Raw genomic sequence first — 10,682 nt, 5'->3', positions numbered from 1 at the left:
ACAGTACTACAACGACGTACTCCCTAATTGTTGTACACAGAGCGGTCATCAGATCTTAATATTCAAATCATCTTGACAACTAGCCCCTGTAGTACAGATTTGACAACCTCTACAATGTCTTCATCACAGTTAGTACATTACAATTATTTAGTTTTCTAACATAGTAAATATAATAAAGGTTTTTATTTTAATTTATAAATCATTCAAGGAGTTATTGATGAATTGACAAATATTATGGACGTAGTTGATACACCACAACCAATTCGTAAATATTGTAAGTATATTATATTATTAATTTTTAAATTAAAAATTACATTTTTGAATTTTACATGTAATTTTAATTGTAAAAATATTTTCAGTTTAAAATGTATAAATCGAAATAATCCTTTGATTTTAAACTTCAGTTACTTCTGGGAATGTGAATACAGTCGGTACTTCGGGAGTCGAAGTAAAAACTTCACAGTAGTTTTCAAATATTAATTATATTATAATGTTATACATTATTATATTATATATTATTATATTGCGAGCAAACTTGTAATTACAAGGCGCATAAGATAGGCAATTCAGGTACATCGGTTATTCGTTTATGACGATAATGCGTACATTATTCCGAGCTAGAAATTCAAAAAAACTTTTCTGTCTAAATCTAATATTTGAAAAAGTAACAAATGTTTCATCATAACATGTTTGTCTACCTTAAGCAAAAAAAAAAAAATAATATGAAACAATTTTAAAACTCAAAAGATGTAATGTTTCGGGATTTTGAAAAATCATACATTTTTTTTCACAACAATTTTTAATTTCTTATTTTTCATAATAACAATTCGATATGTATATTATGATCAACATGTTGAGCACTTGCATTTTCACACTACTGAACGCATATTCGTAAAAGCCCGCGCCCATCGCTCACCACTGACGCATTTTTTGCGTCTCTGTGTCCGTATTTCGGGAGTGGGTTTTGTTACACTGTAGTGACGGTACTTCGTAGGGTTTAGTGCGCAAATAGCATATAGTTCCAGTGAATCTATTTAACGGAGATTCCCGTGTCACGGTTGTACCGCAGATATACACCGGCAACAATATGCACAGCACACGGTTTTTTATGTTTATTTTCAAACACCCAATAATACAAACATATGTTTGTCATTTTATTAAAACTTTTTATTGTTTATTTTGAAAATTTAAAAAAAAAACCTACTCCATACTAAAAATATATACCTATAATAAGAAATACGTAAACATTTTTTTCGTTTGAATCTAAGATTTGAAAAAAGTAACACGAGATTCATCACAAGTTGGTCTATCTTTATCCAAAAAAAAAAACAAAATCTTAAACAATTTTAAAATTGGAAAAATTATATATTGTAGATATTTCTCATAGTTAATAATATACGATAATTTCGTGAATTGTGGTATTTTGAAAAAACCTACACCGTACTGTAAATAATCATATGCAGTATATATTTCTGATATTCAACAATACACGTCTATTTCGTGAATTTCGGTGTTTTAAATAAATCTACACCATTCTAAAAAAATAATCTTATGTAATATAATATATTGCTTATGATTTAAATTAAATGTTTATTTCCTCGGTACTTGGTTGTCATTCATAAACGATTTAATCCTTTTAGATTCTGAGCGGAGCGAGGAAGCTATTGGTTTTACAATGGTGTTTATTATTATTTTTTTTTCATACCCTGTATACAACATTTCTACTAGAAAGAGTGCTTCGATTTCAACATATAGTACCTTATCTTTTAGAAAATTGGATCAAAATGGTACATTAAAGAGGTCATTTTTCGATTTTCCCAATAGTTATTTAATGGCACGGGAAAAACCACCGGAAAATTACGAAAAAACGCTAAAAATGGGATTTTAATTTCTAACGCTTTGTTAATCACCATAAAAACGAATAAAAAATAATATTATTATAATATTAATTCAACTTACATGGTATAATAAATAATAACAATATAAAATATCCAGACTGACAAACTGACTCCGCTCATAATCGTTTTTCTCAAGCTTAATACAATCCATTATACAATGACCCACTTGTAACCTACTGTAAACAGAGCCACATTCACTTACCCGCTTTTTTAATTCTATAATTGTAATTGTTACCTATTTATTCGTTTTAATTTGATTTTCATAGTATTTTCAAATGCACTGGAAAAATCACCTAGGTATTACCTACATATTATTTGATATAAGCTATAGGGTTTAAAAAATAAAATATTACACAAATAATAGATTTCCATAAATATTATTTTCTGTCCATGCCCCATGGATGTATTATTATTTTATATTCTTTGGTAACTTAAAAGGAGCCGTAAAGAAAGTAGAAACTATAGCATAAGTCATAATTTAAGAATAGATAATATTATATAGGTACGTAATATCTCGTATGTCTGCGTATGATTACAAGACAAATGTAGGGGAGACCAGGGCAAAGCACACATAGGTTAACTTAATGTGTCATAAAATGGTGTCCAAACTATTATTTTAAGAGCTATTTATTAATATAATCATAAATTGACTTCTCAAATTTATTATTTATTCCTTCAAAAAATTTAATAAGCACTCAATTAATAAAAAAATGAAAAATTTTTAAAAGTTCAATTTTATTCACTTTGCCCGGATACTAGGGCTGTGTTTTAAAAAAGTGTTACATCAGAGTACACTTTTTTTCACCGACCCAAGAGCAGGTGTAGCTGGTGTAGGTGATTGTTATCATTTCTTATCAGCGAATAGTTGATTCTTTAATAAATTCAGCTGATTAATCTACACCAAAAACGTTTGTTTTGAAAACAGATTTCTGATCACACCCCTTACACTTTCCCCAGACACTATACTAAAACTAGTGTACACTTTTTTTTTCAAAACGAACAAACTTAATAGGTTAGGTCATAGGTGTAATATAGGTATGGTGTAATCTGAAACCACAGAAATATGAAATATTATCGTTTGTGTACTTAAACTTTGAATGTACATTCTTAGTTGTTATTTTTTCATCAATCATCACATCATTACAATTTAAATTATAATGGACAATCAAAAAAAAAACATCAAACTGACGAAGTATTTATACACAGTATACCTATGTCCTATAAGTTATAATAGGTAGGTTATAGGTATTTATGAACAATATTAAATATATACTAGTTGTATGCATTTAATATATTTTGTAATACTTGTAGTACTTACATATTAAAGTAAAGCAATTGACGAGTTCACAACAACTGACAAATAGAAGGTACATTATCATAATTTATGAGCAATACCTACTAAAACATTTACAAAAACTAAAGTATAACAAATAATAAAATGGACTAACTTAATTAATGGTATTTGAATACACTTATTTAATTTAAAAGAAACACGGAGTGTGTGTTTTGAACCTTTTTTTATAAAACAATGAACATGAAAATTTAATGGTAAACAATGTTTAGGCTGGTGCTACATAAATAATATATTATGTTTTTCTGATATTTCTTAATAAATTATTTTTATATTATACTCTTCTTAAAAATCGTTTAGACATATTATGAGGGTTTTATAATATTACCCGCGGCATGCCGTGTGTCGTGTGTGTCGTCCAAGTCCAATTAGCAGTTTTGGGAATACACGATTTTAAAATCAATCATTTTAAACTTTATAGTAGTTGTAATAACTGAAATTAATGTTCCAGGTATTCCGTGAGTGAATTTTGTACAGTTTAATTACGATAGGTAAATTATATTTATAAATTATAATATTAAAAGGTAACTAATTTAAATTTATAAACTACCTAAATTTGAATGCACACATAAGTATATATTTACAGTGGTAAATCGTAAATTACGTAGCTACATATTATTAAAAAAACAATATCACCTAATATATTATTGAAATCCATAAAGGTACAAACGTACAATAATATAACTAATACAATATCTAAATCGAAAAACCTGAAACTAGCAAAAGGAGAAACACATAAATAATTTATAATTAAAATAGTAGGAATATGTTATTAAATAAACAAAAATATGACCGAAAAAGAAATATGTGAACACATTTTAAAAAGAGTACCAAAAAAAACTTTTCAGTTAATAAGGTTAGCAGATAATACATCGACCTCAAGCATTAAAAAAACTCTAGAGAAACTAGAAGTATCAAATCTACTGAGATCGGAGTTCAAGGTAAATGGAGAATTAGAGAAATTGACTAGAGAAATGGAGGTTTTAAATAATCATATAAGTCAAATTAAAATCAGACAAACTCAAAATAACAGCCCCAATAGTAACAATAGTTATCAGAACGACGGGCAAACTAGCTATAACAATGGATTCCACTTTTATAATAGAAAGCAACACTACCAACCACCTATATTTAATAATCCAAATGAATATTATCAAAATAATCTAAGACTAAACTTTTATCCGAATTACAACTATCCAGCGAATAATAACCAGATGACAAACACCAAATTTCCTAGACCAAACTTAAATTTATAATTATAATAATACAAATAATAACCATTAAGCCGACACTCAACGCCCTTCACAGAGTAATGAGGGAACAATACCCCATACTAGTTATACTTATAGAAATCAAAAAGGGACATCTATATGTTTTCAGTGTGGAATTCCGGGACACATAAAAAGAAACTGTAATACCTTTGTAGAAAAAATTATTCGAATTTTTCTCGCTGTAAAAACCATCCTTGGACTTCAACGAACATTAAAAAAAAAATTTGGCCAAATTGGTCCAGGCGTTGTTGAGTTATGCGCTTACCAACACATTTTGCGATTCATTTTTATATTATAAGATGAAATCAACAAATGGGCCCGATTAACCAATAGCAACCAATATAATATAATGCATTGTTGCGCCACTGTTGTATTTTTTACATACAGATTTGAGATTTCCTACCTTTCCGGTGGATTTTCCTAAAATTTTATTTCATAAAAACCTTCTCCTGCAGTTATGAACATCTTAAAAAAATTCTTAAGCAATATGATTTCGAAGAAAATATTGTTTAGTATATAATTACAGTATATTAGGTATGTCCAAGTCCAACACTCCTACAATATACCTATTATATTATTATGTTTCCAACATTATAATATTTATTCCCATAAAATTAATTTCCTAGTGTATAATCTAGTTTAACTGTAATCGGATTCACGTATTACGATTTACGATTCGAAAGTAATATGATGCAATAAGAAAAATAATTAGATACAACTTATGTGGGATCTTGCATTAAATTATCCGTGTTTTTACAGGTCCATAATTTTTTATCCACTCTAAAAAAAATTCGAAAATGTCAAATGTCTACAAATAGCTCAAAAAAGAGTCAAAATATAAACGTTTGGTGAAAATGTCAAGTATTTACGGTTAATTCATTATTGGTCTACAACAAATTTACAAAATCGATTTTGACATAAACTCTCGTTTTTCCCTATTATTTTTTGATGTTTTTCCTAACTATTAAGTTATACTGTGAATGTTTTATTTTTTATTCCCAACTAGTTTTATTTTCGTATAAGAAATGATATTGAGGTTGAAGCACATTTACTGCTTCAAAAGGTGATTGCTGACAAAAAAATAAAAATAAAGCACATCATCTCCGCTAAGAACCTAAAATTCAATATCACAGCTTATACGTTTTCAATGTTAATTTTTTTATATAAGTATATTGTTCTAAAAGCACAGAGGTTAATTTTACAACTTTTTTTATACACGCTGAAGAATTTAAGTTTTAGATGCTAGGTCAATATAAATTAAAATTCGTAAAAAACAACTTGAAAAAATGCAAACAATTTTGCCCAGTTTAGGAGACCGATGCCTTATCCGTTAGGCCACAGGGGCTGGTGCGTGAATTTAATGAATTGATGGTAAATTTGCCGATTTTAGGTTGATTTAAACACTAGACCGGGGCATATGCCCAAGTTGCCCAACCCCAAATGACACCACTGAACTACGATTGCGATAATATCTTTAATTGTAGTTGTAACCTACCTACTATAGACGCAACCACAGTAAATTTTTTTTTTTTTTTTGGTGGGGGGGGGGGGGGTTCTAGAATTTTTTCTAGTTGCCCCCGCATCCATAACTAATATACTGGCTAGCTACTAACAATTTACATATAAAACTAGAAGTGAATTAAAAATTTAATTTAAAAAAAAAACCTCTAATTCGTCAACATTTTTTTTTAAAACTTATTTCATTAATTCATTATGAATTATGATATTTGGTAATAAGAAAAATAGCTTGTTGCTAAAATAAACTTGAAATGAAAATATTGATATTGATGAAATTTAACATAATAGGTATAAATAAATATTTGGGCTCTTTAGCCTCCCCCTCTTAGTCCCACATTATTGCGCCTATATGCTATATACCAGACACCTGTGGCGTAATGAAAGGGGATTTAGGTGACTTTTTTAGAACCGGCAAACCATTGTGTTATTTAATTTTAATACAAAATACCAAAACACTACAATATTATTTGTAAATATTGTAGGTATTAGGTAGTAGGTACAAAATATGTATATATATATATTTTTCGAGACGTAACTGCAATAGGTTTATTGACTTTAAAGAATATTTTATAGAAATAATACATAATAAAGGTGAGCAAGTGGGTGTCGCTCTGCTGTACAGTATAGGTTACAAGTGAATCACTGTAATATATGGTGTTACATTTGAATTCAATGATATAATATCATTGTATAAGAAAAACGACTCTGAGCGAAGACGGTTAGTCAGCCTATTATATTACTGAATTCATTTGATGATATGATTGTGAATAAAGTAATTTTATTTATATATTATAACCTATTACGCAGAAGCTTGTTTTAAATTTTCAATCCTTAGCTATAAAAGTGAAACATTTTATACATTTTTAACTACTAAATAATTATTAAACTTTAAATTTGATAAATTTTGTCAAAAATTTGAACTTTATATGCTTAAAAAAAAAATTGTACGAACATTTATACGAGTTTAAATAATAAATAATAATTAATTAATAGTTAATATATTATTATATATTTCTCATTTAATTAAATTGATATAGGTACATTCCATTTCATGTTTATACAACGACCAAATGTTAATATGTAAATAACTATTAGGAAAATTATTTTGAGCACAAGTGTTATCTCGTGATTTACAACGAATTTGTAATTTATTACAGTTGTAATAATGTTTATTTTATGGGTATTGTGTAAACACATAATTACATAGGTAATGGTTTTTTTTCGTAACTTGTGTTTAAATTTACAGTTACCTGCACACATAGTAAAATTAAATAAAGTGAACTTAATAGACACCAACCTATGAAAAGATTCGTTACAATTATAAAAGTGTAAAAAATGTGTTATTTTGTATTGGCGTAGATGAGTATTTTCAACACAATTCAGATTGATAACAATTGAATTTACAAATAATTCTAATAGTAAGTAACTACACTGTATGTATGCAGGGTTATATTAACTTTCGTTTAATGTTATTATTTATCAGTTGGTGCAGTGATGCAGTGATGTTTTTCAATTTCTTTGGGGGGGGGGTTAAAGATAAGTCAGTGTATAATATTGTAAAAATACATTTGAGTAGATTTCGGGACTAATTGCTGCACAAAAATGATGAAAATATGCAGTTTTAAAGATATGCAGCTAAATTTTTATTTTACTTCAAAAAATACATAAACATATTACAATTTTGGAAATAAAAATTTCAAAAATAAGTAGGTAGGTATAGGTACATAAACTGTAATAAAAATAATGTATACGCGTATTTACTAATATTCCAAGGTTATATATTAATATATTGTTTTATATGGATATCATTTAGCTAATTTGAAACTATTGTGAGATAAAACAACTTAATTTAAAAAAAAAAACTTAGAGTATCTACACTACATGCAGATACATCGGTACATGTATATGTCTTGTTTCTATTGAATAAATTTGACATAAGAATGTCGATGTCTATTTGGTATTAGATACGAGGAGATGAGGATTAAACCGTAGGTAACTTTTTTTAACACGTGTAAAAAATAAACAAGTTTCAAAGACCGCAATTGTTTATTGAGAATTCATTTTTTTAAATTTTTAATTTAAACAACAGATATCCTTGAGGAATTTAGAAGTTAAAGTTTGCCAGGCTTTTAGTTGATAATATGGAGCTCTTCCATTAGTTGGTCTTAGGGTCTTGCTTATATTAATTACTTACATATTTGACATATAATAGCTGATTTTTTTAAGTTATATGTTATCAATATAAAATTTATGGTTTGTTTTTTTAAGATGTTGTTTATGTTCATATTTTTTTTTGAATAAGGAGTGTTGGTTTTAACCTATGATTTAAGATAGTATGGTTACCCAACGAGCTATGAACAGATGGCATGGGAATAGAATTCAGATTTCACTACTAGCGCGCTCAGTGGACCAATTATTTTACATGACATATACTCATCTTATTAAAGTCTGTATACTTATTCTCTAATATTATAGGTAAATTACTAAATAAACAATAATTATTAATTTTTTAATTAAACATCATTTTAACAAATTTAACTTTACCACCGGTAGCGTTGAAGATAAAAAAAGTGACCAGATCGCGTGACTTTTTGATTCATATCGTCGGTCATGTAATAAAACTTTAATAACGGATCGTTGGGCAACCATACTTTCTTAAACCGGAATTTTACTTATTGTACTTTCAATGGCTTCAATGATAATGACACAATGTTAGAGAATATTAAAATATTTTAATTTTACTCAATGTATGTTGAGAACTTGAAGAGTTTGGTTCAAAAAGAATATGTAAACCAGTATTTATATTTATCGTTCCACTCGGGATATAAAATATACAAATATATAATTACTTATATTGTTGTGATTACGACGTGGTCATAAGGAAATTAGGAATTACATTTTACTATAATTAATAGAAAAATCAATTTATTGTTACTATATTTTACTAATTTATTTACTATATTTTTAATTTTTACCAGTTTAAATAATATATAATATCTAATCAATACACTATATATTATTATATATTACTTATTTAATTAAATTGATTAAGTACATTATATTTTATGTTTATACAAGGATCAAATGTTAATATGTAAATAACTATTAGGAAAATAGTTTTGAGCACAAGTGTTATTTCGTGATTTACTACGAATTTGTAATTTATTACAGTTGTAATAATGTTATGTTATAGGTATTGTGTAAAGTGTAAACAATTAATGTAATTTGATTGCATAACAGTCTATTTAGGTAATTATATTATATTTTGTGTTGGATTGTTTGAACTCATAATTACATAGATAATGGTTTATTTTTCGTAACTGGCGTTTAAATTTACATTTACCTGCCTACATAGAAGAATTAAATAAAGCGAACTTAATAGATACCTACCTATGGAGATATTCATTACAATTATAAAAGTGTAAAATATGTGTTATTTTGTATTGTGAAACGGTACGTCCGGATGGACAATCCGTATCGTGAATAAATAAAATTAATTTAATTGCTCTCTCACTATCTTATGCGATATCTGCATGTTTTCTTTTAAATCAAATAAATAATCATCGTAATTGTATCGTGGTTCTGGTTCGGCCTTCAATTTAATCGGTACCTCCAATGTACGTCCGTAAACTAGTGCGTATGGTTGAAAATTAGTAGATGTGTTTACTGTTGATTGACAGATTACTGTTGAATTATATACAAAGAATGCAAAAGGTAATAAATTATCCCAATTATTTAAATTCTTGTCTACATAATGTCGTAAGTATTCGGCTAAGGTCCTATGAGCGCGTTCAACGGGGTTACCCTGCGGTCTAAAAGGACTAGTATTAACCTTTTCTATCTTTAATAACCTGCTAACTTCAGCAAACGTTTTACTAAGGAAATTGGTACCTTGATCAGTTAATATCGTTCCCGGTATACCGTGTACACAAACGAAGTGTGTAACAAAGGCTTCTGATACCGTGTTCGCTTTTTGATCAGGAATTGGAACTTTCAAAGTGTAACGCGTTAGATCGTCTTCCATAGTTAGAATATAAATATTGTTAGACAGTGTTGTCGGCAAAGGCCCTACTATATCTAAGAATATCTTCTCAGAAGATTGTGAACTAGTTGACGTAATTGCCATTGGTTGTTTGATATGTCGATTTGATACCTTATTAACCTGACACGATGCACAATTCCTCATATACTTTTTAACGTCACTCTTTATACCTTTGCATACAAATTGGTATTTAATGCGCTTGACAGTTTTGTTTATACCCAGATGTCCTCCTAGTTTTGAATCGTGAAACTGTTTTAAAATAATCAATTTTTCTTCCTCAGTGTATTCTATACCTGCGCATATGATTATCTCTATACCGGTTTTGCGAAATATGTATCGTAACATTGATCTTATTTTTCCCCATTCTAAGTCATCGTGTTCACCTAGTTTGTTCATGGCTAGTTTTGTTAACTTGGTTTTTTTTCGCATAATAATTTCAAATTCATTAACTATATGTACATGTTTTCGTAAGTCGATTTCTGTTGGTCTTTATTTTTCGTTACTAAGAATATTACGAATCTGTTTTCCTGTTTGTAATAGGGCGTATCCCCTATCACTTTACTGGGTGGTAGTATTATACCGTTTCCCAACTGCTTTTTAGT

General features: G+C 28.1%; 2 protein-coding genes across 7 annotated transcripts in view; one reads left to right on the top strand and one right to left on the bottom strand.

Moving 5' to 3' along the window:
* The window catches only part of LOC100574012 (aminopeptidase N), a 154,184-nt gene that overhangs the window by 66,897 nt on the left and 76,605 nt on the right, over positions 1-10,682 (bottom strand). The gene's annotated exons all lie outside the window — the stretch shown is intronic.
* Positions 7,259-10,682, top strand: part of LOC100169117 (aminopeptidase N) — a 40,858-nt gene continuing 37,434 nt past the window's right edge. The window contains exon 1 of one of the 6 annotated variants that reach the window (XM_029492720.1): positions 7,259-7,456. The gene's annotated coding sequence lies outside the window, so the exon portion shown is untranslated. Of the gene's footprint in view, positions 7,457-9,340; positions 9,753-10,682 lie in introns of those variants that run through there. The other 5 variants (XM_029492712.1, XM_016801389.2, XM_029492724.1 and 2 more) reach the window with 5 other exon arrangements.

Source organism: Acyrthosiphon pisum, chromosome X (assembly GCF_005508785.2).
Source record: "Acyrthosiphon pisum isolate AL4f chromosome X, pea_aphid_22Mar2018_4r6ur, whole genome shotgun sequence".
NCBI classification, from domain to species: domain Eukaryota; kingdom Metazoa; phylum Arthropoda; class Insecta; order Hemiptera; family Aphididae; genus Acyrthosiphon; species Acyrthosiphon pisum.
This window is presented reverse-complemented; position numbering and strand designations above follow the sequence as displayed.